The following is a 10,522-nucleotide window of genomic DNA, read 5'->3' as shown; positions in this document are numbered from 1 at the left end:
ATCTGCATACTGTGTGCACTTAGTAATATCACCTTGCATAATATTACAAGCCTTGTACTGTCAACCTTTCTGTGCTAAATGGACTCTTTTAATAACAGAGGAAAACCTCATTTGCTACATTTCCATCAGAGGTGTTGGATTTGAGTCTGGAGAGTAGATGAAACAGGGCAGCAAAATCAATGAAAACATTTAACTCTCAGAGCTTCAACATCATAAATTCTACTTCCCAAAAGAAGTTGTGTTGAGTGTGAATTTTATTCTTAAAACACTGTTAAAAGTTAACTTAAAGCAGTGTTTCCTTAAAATACTGAATTGTTTTAACCATCTACAGAATGGAAAAATATTTGGCCGGCAATTTGGTAGCTTTGTTGTTTGTCTCTTTTCCTTTTTTATTACAGACATCATTGCCATAAAAATATTAAAGTCTCAGTTGATGGGTTATGTGCCCCTGGTGGTGATCTCTGGGTCATAATTGAATCACCTTAATTTGTTTTCTTTGTTTCCTCAGAACTTTAAATGCCCTCATCGTCTCAGTGCAGGCCATTCCTTTGTCATTTTCTTTAAGAGACTTGTAGAAAACTATTTTTGTACATTTTACTGTTCTGTTGAGCAAGTCACTGAAATGGTTTGCTTTATTTAAGTGTGGAAGATATGAATAAACATGATTCAAGTGCCATTTTTTGTTCTCCGAGATGGTGGCACTATTGGGTAATATTGAAACCCTGTTAAAAAATTTTTTATAAAATTTTTTTAATATCGCGTAATATTTCTCTTTGGTAAGGGATTTCTCCGGTCAAATCACTGTATTTTAACTACTGCCACCCAGTGGTCCACCTGATACTGCATCTCCTTCTTTTATTCAGTTATAAAATCTGGGTGGTGCATTCTTACACATGTGGAGAGCTCCTGCATATGTTTGTCACCACACATTTGCATTTAAAAGGAGTATAAATCAGGCCTTAGGAATATATATGGCAGCTTGCATTCCAGTGGATAAGAATGTCCTTTGAGACACCTCATGTAACTGCCATTATTGTGTTAGTTTGGAAATAAATAAGTGAGATCACCGTAGTTGTATGGTTATTATTGAAACAAAAACCCTGATGCTTGTTTTCCATAAGCCTGAAGTGGAAAGGTCGGGACATGAACTGATGAGAAAGAATATGTGACAAATGGTGCTGATTGTATGCAGATTGTAAAGCTCAGGAGGCTCTAGTTTTCATTCTAATTGAAATGGTTTCATTTGAGCTGGCTGATATACTGAGCATGTTATATGTAACCCAACTCCTATGGATTTTGGGGGTAATATCTCCGTGCAAATTAAGCAGTAGTTCTGTGTGAAGGGTTAAATCAGTGCTTTGAGAGCAAGCAAATCTAGAATGAAAACAGCAGTCAAAGATGCCCTGTTAAGTTGAGTTTGACATGTCAAGGATCAACAGTTCTGCACTCATCTAGCAAGGCTGCTGCAGATGTAGGTGTTTTCCTCATAGATCATCCGAGAAAGGGGTCACTGTCACTTTGTCTGAAGCCATCTCCTTGCATGCTCTACCTGCATGCAAAATGAGATTATCCAGAGATGATATGCCCTTCATTTATTTGATTATTTCACAGCCTTTTTTCAGATATTTTGCCGCATCAGTTAATACCACCAATGTCATCAGAATCTGAGATAGCCAGCAAAAAAAAAAACAGGAGCAGTGAAAGTTAAGAGCAGTGAATGCTGACGACTCACCTTTTGTTTTGAGGGCCGATCAAGTTACAGGAGCTGGCTGTTCTTGCCAGGGGCAGCTGTGATTATGATTGATTAAACCTCGTGGGGTGAGACGAGCTCCGGCCTGAAGTGCTGGCGCAGTCGGCCAAGGCAGCCAGCACCGGATGCCTGGAAGTCACTGTCTGTGGGCCACGCTCACGTGCTGCTTGCCTGCTGTGTTTGTGCAGGCTGCCTGACAGTGTTTTCATTAGATGTCAGGTAGCAGGTTGTAAATGAGGATTGAAGTGGTGGGATTCTGCTGGGGTGCCCAGGAACCGAGTTCCTCTAAAACGTCCGGGTGTTGACCTCCTCCCCCTCCATGCCCTTCTGTCAAGGCAGGGGAGGATGCATGTGTGTTTTTTTTTTCTGTTAGAGGTGGTAATCACAGCCCATTTTATTAAAAATAACTTACACTATTAATACATTCATTCATATTCAGTCAATTATATTTCAGTCATCACACAACAGAAAAGCTACCAGATGTACCAGCTATCTTAAGGGTAAATTATTTAATATTTTTGTTCAGCCATTTTTTTCATATGTTAATTGATATGAATCATTTGGTGGCATAGTAGTAAGGAGCAGGGCTTGTAAAGGCTCCTGGTTTGGGAAAGGTACTTAACCAAGAATTGCCTCAGTAAATATCCAGCTGTATAAATGGATAATATCTAGAAATTGTATCCTATCTAAGTCCTTTTGGATAAGAGCATCTGCTAAATGACAATAATGTGATGTAATGTAATGCCACTGTTCCCTATCTTCTTCCCATGCTTGCTTATGGCTCCAGGCTGTGAGAGCAGGTAGCATGTTGAGTATTGTTTTCATTTGTTTGGAAATGGAAATTACATTGCAAGACTTACTGTTAAGTTAAAACCAGCCGTCAAAGGTGACCCTCATCCAAGGGACACATCGTTCAGTTAACATGGATTCGTGGAGTGTTAACTGCCATCCAGACAGACAACATCCACATGCCATACAGAGATAAAGTCAGCCACATGGCCAATAAGCTTGTAGTTGGTAAGCTCAATTTTCACCCAAGCAGTGATCCAGCCTAGCATCACTTGCAGGGAATCGACACTCCCACACCCTAGGAGCCTGTTCTTTCTGGTCTTCCAAACTGCCAGCTCAGCCTGACCAGACAGATAGTTGACCAAATGAACTTCCTCTCTGTAAGCAAACATACTTGGGTCCCAAATTGAAAAGGCTATTAGTGAAATTAGTGGCTATTAGTGATGTCCCACCCATGAAACCAGTCTGAGAAAGAAAGTCTTAAGGCTTAAGTCCCATAATTTTCTGCAAAGGAAAAAAGATGTTCTACTGTTTCAACCTAGTCATAGAAGAGACACTCCCTTCCTAGCTACACCCCATGAACAGCCTTCCATTGCAGATCAGCTGTGTGCTTTTCCACCAGACGCTTATACAGGGACCTCCAGTGTCCCTCGAAAGAGGAGCTGGGTCCAAACTACCTTTAGCCCTGTTAAAGAGGCCACATGCAAAACCTTCACACAGATCCTGTATAATGCTAGTGGTAGTTCAGGGAGTTAAAGGAGAGCAGTATCATATCATTCTCCTGCCACTGACCCACAGCTGCCGCAGCACTAAAGGCTGGAAAAACCGCGTCAGCCCTCTCGTCTCCGTCATGCAACACCTCGAAGGTCTCTCCGAAAGAAGCTGGCAAACCAGTTCTTATTTCATGACACACTTTTTTGCATAAGCAGAATGATTCGATGCCTGTCATCTCTCCCAGAAAAGCAGCTGAAAACCATCAATCCTGACTCATCAGGTGAGCAAGCTTTGTGCACCCAGCTCTAACAAGAAGGTCTTTAAACTGCTAGAGGCCAGAGATTCAGCCTGCGCCAAAGGGTTGTATAACTGTGGTTCCTCTTTAATCCATGAATCTGGAGTGGAAATGTCTTTACAAAGTGCCAGCATCAGCTGCCAGGCCTTTAAAACAGACTGATAAAAGGACATGTGGAGGTCAAGTCTGTTTAGCGTCAATAGGAACAAGTGTCTGTCATATTCAGGATGGCCAACCCTCCTTAATAATGCACAAGCAGTGCCCCCACCCCAGCTCAAGTTGTGCTAGTACAAAAATCTCTGTGTTGCCCGAAGCTGAAAAGCTTTGAACCTGCTTCTAGTGTCAAACAGGGCTTGACCACTGTCCTGTAGTAGCAGATACAATACTGCTGCACAAGTCCAGTCCTGCCCAGACCAGAAAAAGTACTCCAGTTTTCAGTTTTCTCTGTACGTCTCTAATTGGGCCATATGGTGGCTGGAGAACAGTCAGCTCATGCTGCAGTGTTGATGCAGCCAAGTTGTTTGTGACCAGTGCTGTCATATCAGATAGCTGGAGTAACAGCCATTTAAACAACATAGAGCAATTCTTGACCGCTACACCCTCTCAGTTCTTCCGCTGATGCTCTTCAGCTCACAGAAGCAGCCCAGGGAGGTTAAGACCCATTCTGCCCCAAGCCTGGGAGCAGAAGCCTGGGAGGTTCAACACCGCTCCTTTCACCTGACTCAAACCTCTTGCTCTCTCACTTTGTTACTATGTTAACATATTTTGCAAGTGCAGTACCACGTAATACATAACATAATGTTGTGTAATATTCTGTAAATATGTCGTTGGAAGGCCAAACCACAAAGGAGGAAGATTCAGTTCCAGCCTGAGCTGGATGAGTGTGGGAAAACTCTTTTTAACACACTAAGCACTTCTGCCTCTCTGAGTGAACATACATAAGTCAGCAAAAATGCATATCCACAGTCACCTTGTAGCCATACCTGCTTTCAACTGTCATTTTCTATACAGCCTACAGCTCATGGAAAAAGCCTTAGGTACGTTGTGAGAATTGAATTGTGTTGTCTTTCCCATTCACAAACTAAGCAGCCTTTATCTTTTTTACTGAAGTACATTATGTTGTGCAGGTCTGTACTACAGGTGACCTATTCTATGCTATATAGTGCACTGTACATTCACAAACAGAGTGTATTGTGTCTGCCTTAGGATAATTTGAGGTGGTTATGATTTCAGTCAGGAACCATTTGTTTTTGCAACTGTTAGTTGTTTATAGTTCTCTTGATTATAGTGTATGTGGTATTTGCTTTGCATGAACATGACATGCAAAGCGAATGCCTTCTTGATTCCACATTCAGTCTGCATTATACAAGATCATAACCTATTCATTTCTGTACACAGAACTTCACTTTTATATGTTGCTGCATCAGGGGAATCTTCAAATAATCCTTCTCTGTAGCAAAGAGGTAAAAGGAAGGCTCAGGGAGGCACTTAGCATGGGCCTACAGCTGCTCAAAGGCTGGGGATGGGGCACTTCGTACAAGGCAATAAAAAAAGGAACATAGGGAAAAGGGCAAAAACAGGCACAAATGGATTACATTTCCTGCCTGCAATGTCTGTGAACCCTGCCAGAGCAGCGCTCTCCAGGCAGCTGCCGGTACTCTACTGATTGATGTCTCTGAGAGGTTTGGCTTCTGGTCCTCTCGGATAATGCCGCGTCGCTCGCATGCCTGCATGTGGTGCGGCCGCCTGTGCAGGTGAATCAGCTGCCCCTCTCTTATGCAGGCTCTCCAGCCTGGATAACATCAGAGGCGAGCCGCAATCTGAGTGCCAGTGGTCACGCTTTTAGTCTGGAGCACAACCGAGGCAATGGGTATCAAGCAAGAGCGGCTGCTTGAAACAAGAGCGTAAGCAACTTTGACCTTTGTGCGCCTAATAAAACATGGTGGGTGAGATATGTTTTATTGTTTTCACTGAGCTCTGGGGCTCAATGTGATTCACCAGTTAGGAGCACTATGTTCTTTTACTGAGGTTATGCTAGCCCTGCTGTTCACTTTCCCTGCTACACCTCCCCGTGGCCATGTTTTTAGTCCTTACACGCCAACCCTTGCCAGGTATGGCTCAGCCTAGGCCAGGAGCTGTCAATATATAAATGATAGTGGATGGCTTTTTAACATATTAACTGGGAATTGCAGACTGTAAAGGTATGTGACTGGAATGGTCCATGACTGTAATGAATTTGCTAAAATTAGGAGGGAATTTAGAAAATGGAGTCCAACAGTCAAATATACTAAACATAATAAATATACTGTTGAATATACTGAAGTCCAAACTTCACATTTGTATGGAAAAGCAGGGACAGACATTTACTTTGTTAGGCAGAAATCAAGCATCATGAAAAAGACAGACAAATATTTTTGTAGACAAATCAGTTTTAAAAAACCTGTAATAGTTGTAACAGTTGTGCATTTCTCTGTGGCACTGTGTAAACGGGTGGTGTGTAGGAGCGGAGTCAGTAGAAGCTGACCTCTGAAGCTGGTGGAAGGGATCTGAGGTCAAACAAACCTGCAGGGATTCAACTAAAATGCAAATGAGCATTTGTAACAGCCTCAAGCTGACAAGACCTCAAGACTACAGACAGCATATTCTCATGTTCTTGAGCATCAACACAGTGTTGTTGCTCCTCAGTGAAACATCAAGATATGGACAAGCTAAGGAAAAACGTTTTTTTTTTGTGACAGAGGCGTGCTCTTTGTTTTCCATAGAAACTGTGTTCCCTTTGAGGAAGGAGAATGCTTGTAAACAGTGCATGAAGGAGATCCTCTGAAACTGCTTTTGCTATCCCCCCCCGCCTTCTCTGCAGGTCATTCAAAACTGGCCCCGTGAGAACCATTCTCCAAGGCCCACTTTCAGGTGGGAAGGACTTCACCATGCCCAGATATCATCGCTTCAACAACCTCTGAATATCAGCTGCCTGTAGCACTGAGACAGAGGGGTTTTTCTGACTCATGATGTAATGCTCGTTTCTCTCATTGAATTGATGTTCCTGATCTTTATCAGAGGATTTCAAGGCTTGGCTGTCCTGTTTACATGCTTTCTGTGCCGACTTAAAAATGTTAGAGTAATATGGTATTTTTTAATGTTTTTATATAGAACAGGGTGGAAAAGGTACCCTTTATGCCATCATCTTAATATTTAATGTTAGCAAAGCTTCAAACACTGTATTTGAAATGTATGAGCATTTAATTTGATTTTGGTTTAAAATCACCGATAGTGTAAATCAGAATAACAGTTGATAAAAAAAAACACTTACGAAGTCTAAGGCTGTACAGATTGGCAGGGACTTAGGAAAACATGATGGGTACATATTGCAAAGTGCACATTCATTCACACTGTTTTGACTTTGGTAGAGCGATCCATCAATCAGTGGAAACGTTAGACATGATTTAGATTGCACCGGTATTCATTAACCGGTATACTGTAGGGGAATATCCTGTAGATATAAGTATTATGTTTCATAGGGGCATTCTTTCCATCACAATGTGTGGTGAGCACTGTGTTTTATATTCATGCACTTTATTTGAGGGCCACACACACAAAGTAAGTGGGGTATAGCCGACCATCAGTGACCTGGGTGACTTTCAAGCCATGGCAACTAAAGCAAAGCAAACAGGATCTGGTTGTGATAATAATAAGTCAACATCTTCAGGCCAAAGTTTGTTTCCCAAACAAAAGTTCTTTCTGATTTCTAACAGGCAGATCCTCTTTGTTTCATCTATTGATGGCAGTTTTAGTTCTAGTCTTACCGCAATGCACATTTTCCTTACCTTCAACTATAAATAAATCATTTAATATGCTGCCCCTCACCTATACTATTGCATTAAAGCTCTTCATTTGTAGTGGCCAAGAACACAATCAAAACCGTTTTTCTTATTTTGTAACCTACTTCAGGCTATCTAACCCCATATAAATCCCAGAATGCTCTATTCCATGGATTCTTCCATTTTAAAAATGTGCTTGATATCTTACAGGTGTGAATACAGACTGCAAACATTTAACCAAGCTACAGATACATTGATAATCCACTTTTCGTATATTATGTTTAATTTCTGTTCAATTTAAATTTGCATTCGTTTTAGATTGTACTGTAGTACTGTATCCTTTTGTCCTATAACAGACACTCATGGTGTGACCAGGTTCACAGTACATGCTGGAGACAGACAAGAATAAAGAGATGGAGTTCATTCAGCTTCAGGAATAACTTTATGAGATATCAATATTTTCTTTTTAAAGTTGTATTTCTGGGCAGCCACTGTACGTGTTTTGAGTTAAAGATTGAAAAAAAATCTTGCTGTATGGATTTATAAAACCTACCACCTATACATTAAGAGTGGTGGAGTACCACACGGACGTTAGAGCTTGAAAAAAATTGTGGACATATTTATCTGCTATGAGAAAGTTTATTAGCTTTCCAGTATTCATACCTAATAAACCCTAAGGTAAAGTAGAATACATTTTAGATTTTTGATTTTACCCTTTAAATTATGTATCACCATCTATATAACAACCTTTGTATCTGTTTCTGATACACTGTGTGTTGTAACCTTACCACATGACTATGAAGCTTTTTAACAATAACAACAGAAATTTTACTTATTTTACATTTCTAATTGTGTACATTGCCCTCAGAAGGGAATAATATTGGGGATACCAATAATCCTGAATATTAAATCTAGCCTCAGAGCATTACTCTTCTTACAAAATCCTGTTGCTGATATGTTTTCATGAGTTAATCTCGAAGTTGCGACAAAGACAGTAAATCCTGTGTTTAATAAACAGCTGCAGTGTGAAGCTGTAACACAGCCTGGGTAAAAAGAAGGTTGAGATAAGAAAAAAAGATTTGAGGGTAAAACAAGTGTAGAAATTTAAGGGGAGTGAGTGGTGCGACTGGGGGCATTCAATCCTTATGCTACTTTGTCTTTAACTCTGATTGATACTTTTAGTATTATCTCTATATTATTCTGTCTTGTTACTCTTTTTTTTTTTTTTTTTTTTACAAAATTTCAGTCATGAATTTGGTATAAGAGTAAAAAATGTTACACTTGCTTCACACTTGTTTCTTAAAGTAAAGAAGTCCACCCAAAGCCAGACTGGCCTGCTAAATCCTGACCCTAGTCCTCCTGGTTTCCTAAATTCAGACAAGCAGAAAGGCTACCGCAACGCTGACAGCACTGATGCTCAGATAGGCATCGGCAGTCACTGTTCTTTGCAACCGGTGTGTGCTGTCAGCTGCAGGCCACGGCTTTTGATTGCCGGCGGGTGTGGAGCATTTGCCATTGAGCCCTGAGAGGGCTTCCCTCGTGGGCAATAACATCCAGCTTCAGGTGCTGGCTCTGAGGGGTGATCTCTCCCCTTTCTCCTCAGCCCCACCCAAAACAATCCCCCAGCACCTTTACTTTCTGCCCTCTTTGTTTACACAGAGGGAAAGCATGGGTGACTTGTGCCACCACAAGTAAACGAACACTCAGGGCCTTTTCACGTGCTGAGAATAAAGGACAAAAGATGTCTTCCTTTCCAGACAACACCCCTGTTTGTGTGTTCCAAACCTATTTCACTATTCCATTGGGAGGACTGTTTTTGAATAGCAAGGTGCTCATTCAATGTTTGAGTCTACAATTCATCAAAAGTAACAAATTCTATGCAAGATACGATAATGAAAGCTGACTTTGAATACTTTCATATTGCATGCATTTAAGCATAATTTGACCTTCATGATGAATATTCTGCTCAATATTGGGCTTCAGGCTCTTTTTTGTCATTCTTTACTTTGCTTACTTTATTTTATAGAACAACAGGCTGACAACATATACGAGTGAAAAGTTTATTAAACACTTTCCCTTACAATTGAACAGAAGAAAATGCCTTTTTTATTTCAACAATAGATACAGTTTGATAAGCCCATACAAAAGGGCCTCCTAAAGGGTATTTATAGTTGTCCTCTGAATATCACCTGTAGTTTTCCGTAAGACTATCATATAATCTGTGTATCTAATTGGAGGTTAATGCTAACTTTGAGGTTTATCCAAAAAATAACTCAACATGTGTTTGAGAAGAAACTCCAGGGAATGTGTTCAAACACTCAATCAGTGGCTGCAACAAAGCTGATTCATAAATGTGCAGTACATTCAAACCATTTTGCAGTACATTCAAACCAAACCGTTTTGTTTTCCCCCAGAACAATTATTTTATAAAAAAAACAATGTCTTGTATGTTTTCTGTTGTACATTATCATGCTAATGCCACACAGATGACAAATGGGGGCTAATGGTGCCTTAATGGTTGCAGGTGCACAATGAATGAATTCACAAGAGGCTTATTTCAACTTATCAGACAAGTAATCATCTTTAACACTGAGTTTCAGATCATGATTTTCAAGATGATTTACTCTTTAAACAATGTGATCAGAATTCAGCCTTCTCAATATGCAAGGCAAGGGAAAGCCAGCTCCGGTTGGTCTTCTGCTGTGTTTGTGTAGCAGGAACTGGTGTGCACGATGTTGCTCTGTTTGATGCTGTTTACCCCCTGTCTGTTTATGGTGCTCAACAGATTACAAAGGGCAGAATTAGGGTCTGTTGCCTGAACTTAACAGTAATCATCACATAGTTTGCACTGAATACTCTCCCGTCTGTTTGTATGGGCATCTTAACCTGTTTTCTTTTTTTACCCCTCATTAAGCTTGTGGTCCAAACACTCGGGGGGGGGGGGATTTCACAGGGGTCAGAGACTCTTAAAAGTATGTTGTGTGTTTGTGTCTCACTGAGGAACCTGACATGCCTGTTAAAATGGAGATTCTGGAATTGCATTAGCTCTGCTACGGTCAAAGCCCCCTTACAGTCAACTGTGTCTACTTCTATTGTCTGTTACAATTTGTTGCTCTGTTTTGCCAATGCTAAAACAAAAGGAGGGTTAAAATTTCA

The sequence above is a fragment of the Megalops cyprinoides genome, chromosome 2 (genome assembly GCF_013368585.1).
Source record: "Megalops cyprinoides isolate fMegCyp1 chromosome 2, fMegCyp1.pri, whole genome shotgun sequence".
NCBI classification, from domain to species: Eukaryota; Metazoa; Chordata; class Actinopteri; order Elopiformes; family Megalopidae; genus Megalops; species Megalops cyprinoides.
This window is presented reverse-complemented; position numbering follows the sequence as displayed.